The sequence below is a fragment of the Ambystoma mexicanum genome, chromosome 4p, assembly GCF_040938575.1.
Source record: "Ambystoma mexicanum isolate Mex_15411 chromosome 4p, UKY_AmexF1_1, whole genome shotgun sequence".
In the NCBI taxonomy this organism is placed as follows: Eukaryota; Metazoa; Chordata; class Amphibia; order Caudata; family Ambystomatidae; genus Ambystoma; species Ambystoma mexicanum.
In genome coordinates, this window is record NC_090927.1 from 562,305,950 (window position 1) to 562,319,334 (window position 13,385).

Below are 13,385 nucleotides of genomic sequence, written 5' to 3' on the forward strand. Positions count from 1 at the left end.
AACAAACTCAGCACTCAACCTCCCCAGCCCATACATAGATAGAATAGCAAGGGGCGCACCATGTACCACCGCATCGAAAGGAAAGAAGTTGAGATTATTTGCATTCAGGATGCCTCCCTGCAAATTAGGAAGCATTCACTTTTAATGCAAAGCTGGAAGTTCAAGGTACAACCCATCCTGCACAAAGAGCATAATAAGGCATATGTGCAAAATGCACATTTTTAGTAATCTGGGATCACTAGTCGCTAACACTAGACCACTTCAAAAGCATATGAAGATCACCAAAGATAAAAAAATGTATGTTGGCATATGACTTTTCTCTCTGTTGTTCAGGCGACGGGATTATATTATTTTTCAAGCACCTTGATTTATCAGTAACACATGTATTGTTTCATTACAGGAACCTCATAAATCAATGCATGTTTTAGAAGATTTGTCTTTAAGCAAGACTACATTTTAGCAAAATTGCAAAGGAGTGTGGGAGCCCCTCTACTGAGAACGAACATGGGTAAAATACCCTGTTCTCTGGAATTTCTTCCAATAAGGAGGGTCTACAACTACGTTTTAGCACACTGTACCTTTAACAGACATTTCTATTTGCATATCAGTCTTTGTCCCATCCACAAGGGCAGTCCAGCACCAAAATGCCAGGCAATTCTCTTCTGAAGAAGGGTACCCACAGCAACACCAGACATGTGTTTCGGCCTAATTAGGCCTCATCAGTGAGGTGAATCTGGACTTCTCTAAGCACAGTGACCAAGGGGTCCACGTCTGGATTACCGTGGGTTACAAGGGTGAAACGCCAAGTTTTACAAAGTTACAAGGAGTTACAAGGAGTGTGGGAGCCCCTCTACTGGGAACGAACATGGGTCAAATATAGAACAGGTTGTTTGGCGATTTACATTCTCGGTGTTGGGGCTCACAGGCCTTTTTGTGCATTTTTCAGAACTTTAGGTTTCACCCTAAGTTACCCAGGGTAATACAACATGGACACCTTGCCCACTGAGCTTAGAGAGGTACAGCTTCACCTGACTGATGAGGTCCTACTAGGCTGAAACACATGTCTGGGGTCGCTGTTGGTATTCTCCTCTGTGAAAGGTTCAGTGTGCTAAAACATGGTTGTAGACCCTCCCGGGTGGGCACCTTCCCATAGAAAAGATTATGGGGCCCGTGTTTGTTCTCGATAGACCTTTCTGTACATTTTAACGACCGTTTTAAGAAATAATCCTATTTTTTGCCTACTGTTGAATAAGATAATGCAGACAATTAGTCGTAATCTAAACTGGTACATTGAAACCAATGGGTTGTTTTAGGTGAATCCCATGGGCTGCACAGTAGGGTGAAGTCTAACAGAACAGATGCTTTTAGCATATATTATTTAAAACATTTAATGTACAATATAAACTCTTTTAAGGAAACAGTGACAACGTACAAACGATGATACATTGAGGAGCATGAATTGCAACAATAACAATATTCAATACAGTGCTGTGCATTTCTTTTGTGTTAATATGCATGTTTTAGTTTATTTGTGCACTGTTGTGAATCAGGTTCTGCACTCGGGTAACGCAGTGGGGTGAAGCGGGCAAAAAAGTGGCTGAGGGAGGTAAATGAACTAGGGAACTTTGAAAAGTATTAGGACCAGCCAGGAGCAAGAACTGGGGAGTGTAATAATGTAGGACAAATGGCGAAGGAGTTAAAACAAATGAAAATCAGAAAACAAAAAACACGTTCAGGCATCCTTCATTGCAACCTTTCACTCTCCAGATGTTTTCCACTGCAATTCACATCATCCTTAGCCATCAAACACAGTAGTGAGTGAGGAGGAGAGTCGTAGTCTGAAACATCTGGAGAGTCACAGGCCGCACACCTCTCCCTTCACTTATCAACGTCTTTCTATGCTACCAAAGAGAAGACCTCCTCAAAACCTTTTAAACTCTGCATTAAGCACGTGCACAGCCTGAGAGCCACGGTAAAGCAAGGTATGGAGGAAAACAGCCAGAGATGTCATCTGTGATACATTCATTAATATTCAAGAATAATTAGATTCAGCTGTGCATTCATAAGATGCACACTCTGCATACATATGTGTGCTAATTGAAATCCTTGCAGACACATTGTCTTGACGTGCTGGTTTTCTTTATGCAGTCAGCTCAGGAATAAAGCCCCTCCCAAATTATTGAACATTGTTTTTTTTTTTTTTTGCTTGCGCAGGCGAGAACGAGATGTGTTTTCTACCTGCAACTGTCCTCATTCAAAGTGCATTATTACCCTTGAGAAGCAGACGTAATTGGGTGCAAAGGTAGTTAACAGAAAAATATAACATCTGGCAGCTTTTTGGCAGCTGACAACAGAGAGAAAAATACGGTTTTGTTCACAATCTTTGGTCTCTGGCAGTTTCACGGGCAACACGAGTAAACGATTGTAGGTGTGAACGTGTTTCAGCACACAGTAAATACACACATGCAATAAGGGGTTACGATAAACTAAGTACAAATGGACAAAACTAAAATAATCTTTATTAATCACACAAGGCCCACCAGGATGCATAGCTAGAAGAACATCCTTTCTAGTAAAGTGTTGTCTGAAACTGGGCCACAGTAAACTGCAATGCAGGCAGTACTGTATTATTTCTAATGGAGAAAGACTTCGTTAGTAAATACTGGCCCATAAAACGTAAATAGCTGTCCAGCATACCCACTGTTTGCATCTGACTTTTCTATGTTGTGTGTTCTACTCAGTCTGTTGTTGAATCACAAAAGCGCTCGATGCTACCCTGTCAACTGCTACAGTATATCTTTGTTGACTCGAAGTCGTGCTGTTCAGCTGTTGGACACGCTGCCTTATTGGCTGCCCGGGCCGATGCACGTTTCCAAGCAAGAAAGGCATCAACAGGCCTAAGGCAGCGCGAATTTAGCTGTCCAGCTGTTGAACATTGTGCCTCATTGGCTGCCCTCGGCCGCGCCCTACGTGCATGCATGAAATAAGTAGGTTTTATTGACGTTGGGCTGTCAACTGTTCCGCAGCTCGACAGCGCCTTGGTGCTACAGTACCAGAAAGGAAGTCTGAGCTAGATTTTGGTGAATCAGCAAACACGGTTTAAGTGACTACCAATTTGAATGAAGGTTTTATTGGACTTGGCCTCATATGTGTTAGAGCAACTCAGTGTTCGGAATTTGGATATTGGAATCATTGGTTATTTGACAATTTGGCCTTCTGTGTGATCTATAATCGAATTGCATTATGTGCACACACAAAAAAGCACCAGCGAGAATTTATTCACAACATTTTTAAAAAAGAGCTAATTTGGGGCATCCATATTCAAACCAAATGGCCTCACTGTGGAGATGGATGCTTTGCTGGATGATTTTAGAACAGAAGCACAACCTGTGTATACATTCATTGGAAGTACCTCTGGCCCTGGTTTTATACAAACTACATGTAAAAAACCCTCATTGCGTAAACCCCCTTTAGTCCCGGGTCATCCTGGGATGTCTATTGCAGGCAATACTACCAAGTGCCCATGGGAACCTCTAGCCATTTAGGAGGTACCTTGCCTGCTAATTCGTGAGGGGAGTTTCACCTTCGCTTTACAACAGTCCATGAAGCCCCCAGGTGCTGACTGCCCATTCCTCAACAGCACAAGCAGTATGGGGGCACCATGAGTCTGGTGCAGGTGTTGCCTTATACCATCACCCTCCCACTACACAACCTTCTCAATTCCTGATGACTTCTACTCCTGCCCCACAGTCACTCTCTCCCAGATCACATGACAGGCCGCCGTAATGAGTGCATGCTACTGTTGTATGCCTCCAATCTTCCCCACCCCTCCTTGTGCCGTTCTTATCCATCAATATGCAGCTCTCCACATGTATCCCCCCCAAGACTTCCACATCTATGCCCTCAGTTGAGCGATCAGCCTCATTCTGAACACGCTGCGCAACTACAGTCACATCTACCCTCACATCTTCATCTGAAGGTTGCATGCACCGAAAGAGAGTTCCTATTTTTGATCATAGTGTGTAGTGTGGGGCACGAAGGAACTCGTTTTCACAATGTTTACTAGGAAGTGTTTCACCAAGAAGTTTATTGATATTCTTTTTTTCAGTGAATGGATGAAAGGTAAGGGGAGGGTGTTAAAGAAATCAGAGTGAACGCAAAGTTTTTATGAAGGGTCTCTAAAACAGGCATTCCCTTTTTCTTTTTTTGGTGAAAGAAGCAAAGGTGAGGGAAAGGGATTAAAAAAAAACAAATCACTGCAAAGGGTTTCAGAAACAGTTCTGTTACAGCAAACATTACAATGTCCCAACAAAGAGCTCATATGTGAAACAAGCGACCGACAATGCTATGAAGGCCTGCGGCACATGCTCTCCTGCTCTCTCTAATGCGGATGAGTCCTTTCCCTCCATCTAACAGGCAAGTACAACCCACAGAAATCCCAGAGGAGAGCCGAGTCATTCACATAGTCACCAAGCTTCCCTAGGGATACCAAGAGGCTTGATGGGTCCGCCAAACACATGCAAGTTTGTGCAGATTTTCCTGCCAGAACCTCCCTTCATTTCTTGCAAGTCCCCAAACCCCATTACAGCGGATTCCATTAGTTTGGTGGTGAGAAGTGGGCCCAGCCTTATTGACAACTGAACATGAACGTGTCTCTCTGACTGTCCTCAACCTTCAGTCAGTGAACTAGAAAAAAACAGAATTGTCTTCACTCCCTCATAACATTGTCATTGCTAATCCAGTTCTTCAAGATGGTGAACTCAATGCAGGCTTGGCTTCTATTTGCTTGGCAAGAAGAACATGTTTGTATGTAACGTACATAATGGGATCGATGTGCACAATATCATCGCTCACTTAACTGTTCAGAACACAACTGAATCAAACACACAGCTGAAGGCTTTCTTCACAAAGTTGAAATACCTGAGTGATGAATAGGCTGTTTGCCAAAGATCACATGGGTTCAACACATTGAATCCCTCCATCTCCCAATGCTAAATGCTTTCCTCCCCAAGGGAGGAACAGAGGAGCTATAGTTTCTCTATGATTACAAGACTGCTCTTTAATAAATATCTCTGCTCCATCCTCCTCACGCTTCATTTTAGAACATATTATAATCTCTTCATCTGACATTAGTCTCACAGTTCAAAAACCGTGTGTGGTAGGTTAGTACCCTGTAATAAGGATGGCACTTTCATGAATCTCTGCCCCTTCCTTGCCATTTATATGTTTGTTTACTTTGTTAAACTACTCCTCCCTAGACTTGCTGCGTCAGAAATGCACTTTTTCGGTAGCCAGTCAATGGACTGTGTGAGTTACTACCAGACTGCCCGTGCAGAACAGAGCAACACCCAATTAGATAGTCCCACCTGTGTCCAAAGGATACATGAAACATTAGGGAAAGTTCTGCACACAAACCTTACATTGTGAGCTTTGACCTTGTATTAATATGTTTTCACATAGTGTTTTCTGCTGAAGTCTTGTGGATTCGATCAGGACGCTAAATAACAGGGTGTATTATTCTCAAAATCAGTGGTGCACAAAGCCACATTTCAACTGCAGCTTACAGTTGGATGGATGAAGAGTCGTGCTAACTCACAAAACCATCCAACAGGCTCCACTGAGAAGAGTGTTAGCCTGTAGATTGGACACCTAGAAGGCGGCCCATTTGCAACACGGAAGGTCTAATTTTTTTATATATCTTTGATGGTAATAGGAGATACACGCAGAACACCTTTGCATATATGGGAGTGCCTGCGCTTTTTCTAATGTCAGGTTTTATTATATTTTGAGACGTACGTTTCCATAGAACTACTATTTATATGAGGGGTTGAGTGATAGGTGCAATCTCACCAAGATCGTTATTTTTACTTAGATGTGTTTTTCTTTTCTTTAATATATGGTTTCTTTTCATCAGAGTCTAATTGTGTATTGACGCTTGGTCGATCTTTTTCTCTCCTTTGCAGGTTCCTCCTTGGCCTGTAACTTATGGTCTTTCTCTTGTTAGGAGGATATTCTAATTGTAAGTTGTCTTTTCCAGCTATACCGTTAAGAACTTTTATCATTTACTCACTTTTCCCCCTATTAAACTGTCATGAGAAACGTTAGTTCTATGTTTAACCCGTGATTGTGCGCTCTATGCAGGTCTTCCAGAATACGCTTCTCTTCCATTTCACTCTGTAGTCTATTTACTTTTTCAGTTCTCCAATCATGTTTCACCATATCTTGTTCGACTTAAATGGCTGCCCATTGCATCAAGATGTAAGTTTCATATGAAATGTACGTTTTTAAAATGCATTATGTCTCTGGGTCCTTCATATCTCGCGGACCTTATTACGCTATATCAGCCTCCTAAGCCATTGCTTTTATCTACTCAGCTTTACTGACATCCCATCCATCCCTCTGCAGGGCTTCTCATTTTTCTTCTTTTCAGTTGTTGACAGATACATTATCGAATGCCTTGGCATCAGATATTCGTTTCTGTATCATGTTAAACACTTGTGTACACGCGCGTTATAAATGACTTATCATATCATATATCATATCCTATCATTGATTAAGAAACATTTAAAAGAACGTTTGTTGTGCATTAACTTTCCACTAATTGCAAGCTAATTTATTTTAGCTTTTTTCGGATCGTACATTTGCTACGTTTTGTATTCATGTTAAAGCTTTGTTCATTGCTATTGTACTATTTTTTATTCTTTGGGAAGTTTTGTGGACAAAATGGACAGAGAAATAAAATAACATGAATAAATATATGATATCTGCAGTGTGGGGTTTCTTAAAATCTGTAACACAGTTCCCTGAAATCCTTTTCCTCAAGTCTTAATGTTCTCATGAAACGTCTGAGAATGACCACGTGCTTACAATTCTAGTGTTCAACAATTTATTTTCTGATTAGATGTTGATACACAAAACAGTTTTACATCGAGTGGGGGCATATCCCCTCCATCAACCACATGCAGTTTTTTTGTTTCTTAAATGAGTTCATTTTCAATCTTGCGTGAAATAAGCAAAATGCATACAAGCCTTGCATAAAGCTTTTCCGCATTGTGTTTACATTACACAGCATTTTCATTAATTTGCTTGTTAAGGAGAACAGTGGAATTGTATCTCTGGATTCCGCTGCCTCCTTCCTCTCTGCCATACAAATAATACAGCTTTTGTGCTGGCCTGGATTTTCAAGCCTGTGCAAATGCTGTGGAGTCCTATGGAATCAGTAGGAATCCTCATTAGGAATCCATTGTAAACATCACCTCCCATGCATACAAGGAAAGGAGTGTATACTTACATACGTATGAACTCCAGAATGCAAAACGACAATGTTCAAGAATGTACGCTGACTTTTTACATTCTTGTTTTGCCCACCCCCATGCCAAGGAGGAAAATGTGGTGGTGAGAACCTTTCTACACGCAAGTGTAAAAGTAACAGGTCCCAGGAACTCGAAAACAAGCCCCTTGCAGTTTTATAAAGAACAGACCTTGCGCTTTTGCAGAACTTGTGGGGAACAGGGTCTCAGAAAAGTATGTCAACAAATTCAACAACAAGGCTTAAGCATGCACTCATGGCACTCTGTGTACAATATTACATCAGGACATCTATACATTGTGAAATGTGCACTATGCATGATCAAGCAACACGATGGGTGCTACTCCGCTGGTGAGGGGCTGGGGCACATGGCATGTTTACCCAACCTTTAAAACATCTCTGCAGCCCCTTAATTCCAAACATATATTCGCATAATTGTATTTGCAAGCATTTATATTAACACACTCAAAATGTTTCGGAATTTTGGAAATATTTGTTGATGGCTAACATGGATTAATGTTGAGAGGAGCATCGCCCTGATTTTGTGTATGCGTGGATAAACCTAATTTGAACCCAAGACAAATGTTCTGGCATTGACATGGTCCAGCCAGGTTGATCCTAGGTTAAATAAGTTGAACATATTGCAAACAAGAAAATGTCAGAAGACCACAGACCAAAGAAACTGTATCCATTTCATGGCTATTGTCAGGAAAGTAGCACTATTTTAACCATAGTCACAGGTTCCTCTAGATGCACCAGGTAGAAACTTTAACGAGGGCCCTGGGACCTTACCACCCAGTCCAGCACGAGGAAGTTAGCGTGCAACCCATTGTTTCAAAGAAATGGTCACCTAACTTGGTCACCACGGAAATGGAAGTGACGTTCCATTTGGAGCCTCGCTTCCATATCCAGGGGGCCCAGCAGGCATCTGAGGAGCGGTGCTGTGCTGCCACAGTGCTGCAACTTCTTCACCTAAGAGGAAGGGGTGGGAATGGTGAGAAGAGTGGGGAGAGAGATGCATGGATCATGGGGAGAGGGAAAATGGAAGGTCGGTCATCAGCAGCTGGCTGCTCACTCAGAATGCAGGCGCATACAATGAGTTGCACCCCGTGTTCCCACCCCTGGTTGCCAATAACTATTCATTTACAGTTTTTAAAAAGGCATTTCTAGACTAAAGAAGGTTTTTTGAATAATGATTATTTAACGCCCGATTAGGGAACATATAGAAGATCAGTAATGTAATTTGATGGTGGGGAGCCATTACAATTTGACATAGGTGGCTCCCGCCACCACATTTTCATAATTAACACTATGTATGCAAAGGTGTATGGCAAAAGGTGCACGCTTGCTAGTATGGTTGCATCTCAGGCAGCGTTTACTATGGCATGTTATGTTGTGTTAACTATATATATAAAGCACCAAGCTACTTAATATGCACAAGTAAGAGGGGGTTTGGGAGTGTCTCTATCTACCGGCCTATGTCCCGGGTTAAAGTCTCAACCAGATTCTTACATAACACATACAGGGCCAGATCTAAAAGGGGGCAGGGACAAAGAATGGGAGTGATTGGTCAAGAATGACATAAACCAGGCCAGCACAGTGCCAGAGATGCCTGCAGCTGGCAAGCTGTCCAGCAAGGTGGTATGCTTGATGGTATCGAATGCAGGTGATAGATCGAGTAAAAACAGAGCACCGATACCACCAGGATCAGAAAGCAATGCAAGGCCATCCATAACTGAAACGAGTACCACCTCCATGCTCTGGCAGGGGTGGAACCCCAACTGAAAAGAGGCCAAAAGAAGATATTCTTCCAAAAAGGGAGGAAAGCAAAGGGGTGACCAACGATGCAAGTGTTTTCATCAAAAGAGGAAGAAGTGAAATAGGGTGATAGTTAGCCTGAAGAGAGGGATCCAAAGAAGATTATTTTAGAAGAGGGATAACTAAAGCGCGCTTTGCAACAGAAGGACTACAACCAGTGGCCAAAAAATGATTCACGTGAGGACTACTGAGGGGTGTACTCAAAATTCGGCCCCGTTCTTCTAGACTCCAAGAGACTTCCGCATTTGAGCATCAAGTGACCACCTCAAACAACGATTCTGGCAAACTCAAGCAGATGAGTTGTGTAGTGAAATGAGTAGAGGTTCAGTTTTATTCCTTTTAATCCCCCAAAGAAAAGATGGTCACTGTATTCTCTCTTTCCAGTCAACCCAGCACTTAACAGTGAAATGTTGCTGACAGGAAGGCAAGTACTTCACACTTTAACCATGCCAGTAAGCATTGCAAAGTGCAGTACAATATTCCGCTAGCACTGGTTGTGCTTTGAAGACAACTGACTAAGACATTAGGACCCTGGCGGAGAGGGTATTACGCCAGCGTAGTGCATGGCGTACCTCTCCGCCATACTACGAGTTCCCGTAGCGCCATGGAGGTTTTCTCCGCCTGGTTTTACCAGCCGGAGAAAACCATGGCGCTACGGGACCTCGTTGTTAATTACGCCACCGTATTTTACGGTGGCGTAATTAACTCCTTCCCCACTCCCATTATACCCTATGGGGCGAAAATGGGAATGGGGAAGGGCAGAATGGGGATTGGGGATTTACCGCTCCGCCGAGGTCGGAATGGGGCGGTAAATCCGCCAACCCCCATGGCGCTATCGGCGGCTTTCCGCCATGCTTCGCGGTGCATTTAGCACCGCGAAGTCCGCCTGGGTCGTAATGAGGCCCAGTGTCCTTGGAGCACACAACAATTTTGTAAAGTGAGTTCTAGCTGGGAGCCTTTTTATGGATAGCTGTGCTGTCTCAAAAAATACAATGTGAGCATGTAATCCCAGGTCCTAAAAGAGGACATTGAGTCTTAAAAGCAATTGTGTGCAAAGAAACCCAGGAATGTGAAAAATCCATGATCACCGCTGACCACCTCCCGGAGCTATGCAGCATACCATGCTAAGCAAACTAATTGATCTGTTTGTTAAACCGACACAGAAGGATTCTGCTAATCAAATACTAATGTGTTAAAATGGCCTGGGAAAAACCCCATTTTAAGCAGAAATGGGAGGATGAGAAATCCTGCCCTCAATAACAGAAATAGTCAAAGTAAAAGGCAAAACCCAATTTATTAACAATCCAACATAAAGCAAGGACAGCATACAAGCAATAGAGTCGAAGCTCTCAAACATTCTCAAACAAAACAACGGATTATAAGGCAAGATTTCATCAACACTGACATTATACTTCAATTTTGGTTACAAAAACCTATAGTGTAGAGATATTGGTAAAGGGAATTAACTATTGGTCTCATTACAAGGTTGGTTGTAACCCACCGTTGCCACCAGCAGGTTGCCATCAAGCCCATGACACTGTTCCTGCCTACCACAGATATCTGTGCCACCAGAACAAGTCCCAGCAGCCCGGGATATCAGGCGACGGAAAAGGCTTTGCTCCATTGCCGTGGAGTCCCACATTGTCAGTTTTGCCGGTGCTTCCATGGCAACTCTGCCTACTGGGGGTGCAGAGATGTAGTCTGCCGGTCTGGAAAGGTGCTAGTATGTTGCTACCAGCACCCTTATTTCCAAACTGGCAGACTCATAATGAGGCCCTATGTATATATTATATAGTGGTTAGTCTTCTAATTGATCATTACCATTACTCATGGCTCTAAAGTGATAATAATGAATACATATAATCTCTACATTTATTGGCATAATACATAATGGGCGGCTTAGAATTGGGGTTTTTCATTGGTTGGCATCTTACTGCCAAGCTTTGGGCAATTGACACGTCATCAACAAATGCTCAATACTGGAGTAGGGGGAAAGAGGCATAGGACTGCTTTCCTTTCAATTACAAAATATACTTTCTATATTCCTATGCCACGAGCCAGAGCAACCTCTTGGTAGTTGGCCTTGCAGAGCGCTGCATGTCTGAGAATATGTGGGGAGTTGAGGCAGGTGCCTATCTGTTTCCGGAGGTAGTGAATAGACAGTGTTCTTGAATTATGGGTCACCTGAGCACCATGGGTCACCATGTCACCATGTTTTGAATGATTTCATCCTGCATTTACTGAGTCCTTTAGCCAATATAAGTGCAGGTGCTATTACTTTCCTGACCACTAGAGACTTACAGGCCGATTCATGGAATAATTAGCGCGGCGCAAGTGGGCAAAAACGTGCGAATCGCAGTGGAATAGCGCAAATCGCAGTGCAATTGCGAAAATCGCACGAAAAGCAGCGCACGTCGATTCATGGAAGGCCATGCGCGAGAAAACCAGCGGATGTGCGATAAAAAAGTGCGCGGCGCACGTTGGCGCACAGGCCATCTAACAGCGTGCGCCAGGTCACAGCGAAAATCGCACAGGCCACAGCGAAATTCGCACATAGCGCGGCGCACGCAACAAAAGTAGGCGGAACACGGGCGTAACACTCGGAATGGGGAACAACTTGTCAAAACGTGGGCGTCACGGGGGAAGTACAGGGCACAAGTGCGCGGAACGCCCACACGCTCGCCTACAACACGTATTCATGGAATAGAATAGGGCAAAAAAGCGCACGCTCAAACCAGCGCACAGGCACAAACACGACCGCCACAAGAAAGCAGGCGGTAGCGTCTCTGCGGCTGTAAGAAATGTGCGCCAAAAGGTGCGCCAACAAATAGCACCTATATACTGCCATGATGAATGTCCCATACTGTGGCCCTCCAGGAAAAATGACGTGCAAAGGGGTACCCACAAACACGGACACCCGCTGACAAAAAATACATGTGCGTGTATACCGGGGTGCGCGGGAAGTCTAACACGCAATTTCAGCAGGGTACGTGCATCACAGGGGTTCGCGTGAAGTTATTCACGCGATCGGGCCTGGGGGAGCGGGCTACGTGTATTTCAGGGGTTCGCGTGAAGTTTCACACGCGATCGGGTCTGGGGGAGCGGGCTACGTGTATTACAGGGGTTCGCGTGAAGTTCCTCACGCGATCGGGCCTGGGGGAGCGTGCTACGTGTATTTCAGGGGTTCGCGTGAAGTTTCACACGCGATCGGGCCTGGGGGAGCGGGCTACGTGTATTACAGGGGGTCGCGTAAAGTTCCTCACGCGATCGGGCCTGGGGTAGCGGGCTACGTGCATCACAGGGGTTCGCGTGAAGTTATTCACGCGATCGGGCCTGGGGGAGCGGGCTTTGTGTATTTCAGGGGTTCGCGTGAATTTTCACATGCGATCGGGTCTGGGGGAGCGGGCTACGTGTATTACAGGGGTTCGCGTGAAGTTCCTCACGCGATCGGGCCTGGGGGAGCGTGCTACGTGTATTTCAGGGGTTCGCGTGAAGTTTCACACGCGATCGGGCCTGGGGGAGCGGGCTACGTGTATTACAGGGGTTCGCGTGAAGTTCCTCACGCGATCGGGCCTGGGGTAGCGGGCTACGTGTATTACAGGGGTTCGCGTGAAGTTCCTCACGCGATCGGGCCTGGGGGAGCGGGCTACGTGTATTCCAGGGGTGCGCGTGAAGTTCCACACGCGAATAGCCTGGGCGCGTGTATTTCAGGGGTGCGCGGGAAGTTCCACACGCGAATAGCCTGGGGGCGCGTGTATTCCAAGTTCCACACGCAAATAGCCTGGGCGCGTGTATTTCAGGGGTGCGCGGGAAGTTCCACACGCGAATAGCCTGGGCGTGTGTATTTCAGGGGTGCGCGGGAAGTTCCACACGCGAATAGCCTGGGCGCGTGTATTTCAGGGGTGCGCGGGAAGTTCCACACGCGAATAGCCTGGGCGCGTGTATTTCAGGGGTGCGCGGGAAGTTCCACACGCGAATAGCCTGGGCGCGTGTATTTCAGGGGTGCGCGGGAAGTTCCACACGCGAATAGCCTGGGCGCGTGTATTTCAGGGGTGCGCGGGAAGTTCCACACGCGAATAGCCTGGGCGCGTGTATTTCAGGGGTGCGCGGGAAGTTCCACACGCGAATAGCCTGGGGGCGCGTGTATTTCAGGGGTGCGCGGGAAGTTCCACACGCGAATAGCCTGGGCGCGTGTATTTCAGGGGTGCGCGGGAAGTTCCACACGCAAATAGCCTGGGCGCGTGTATTTCAGGGGTGC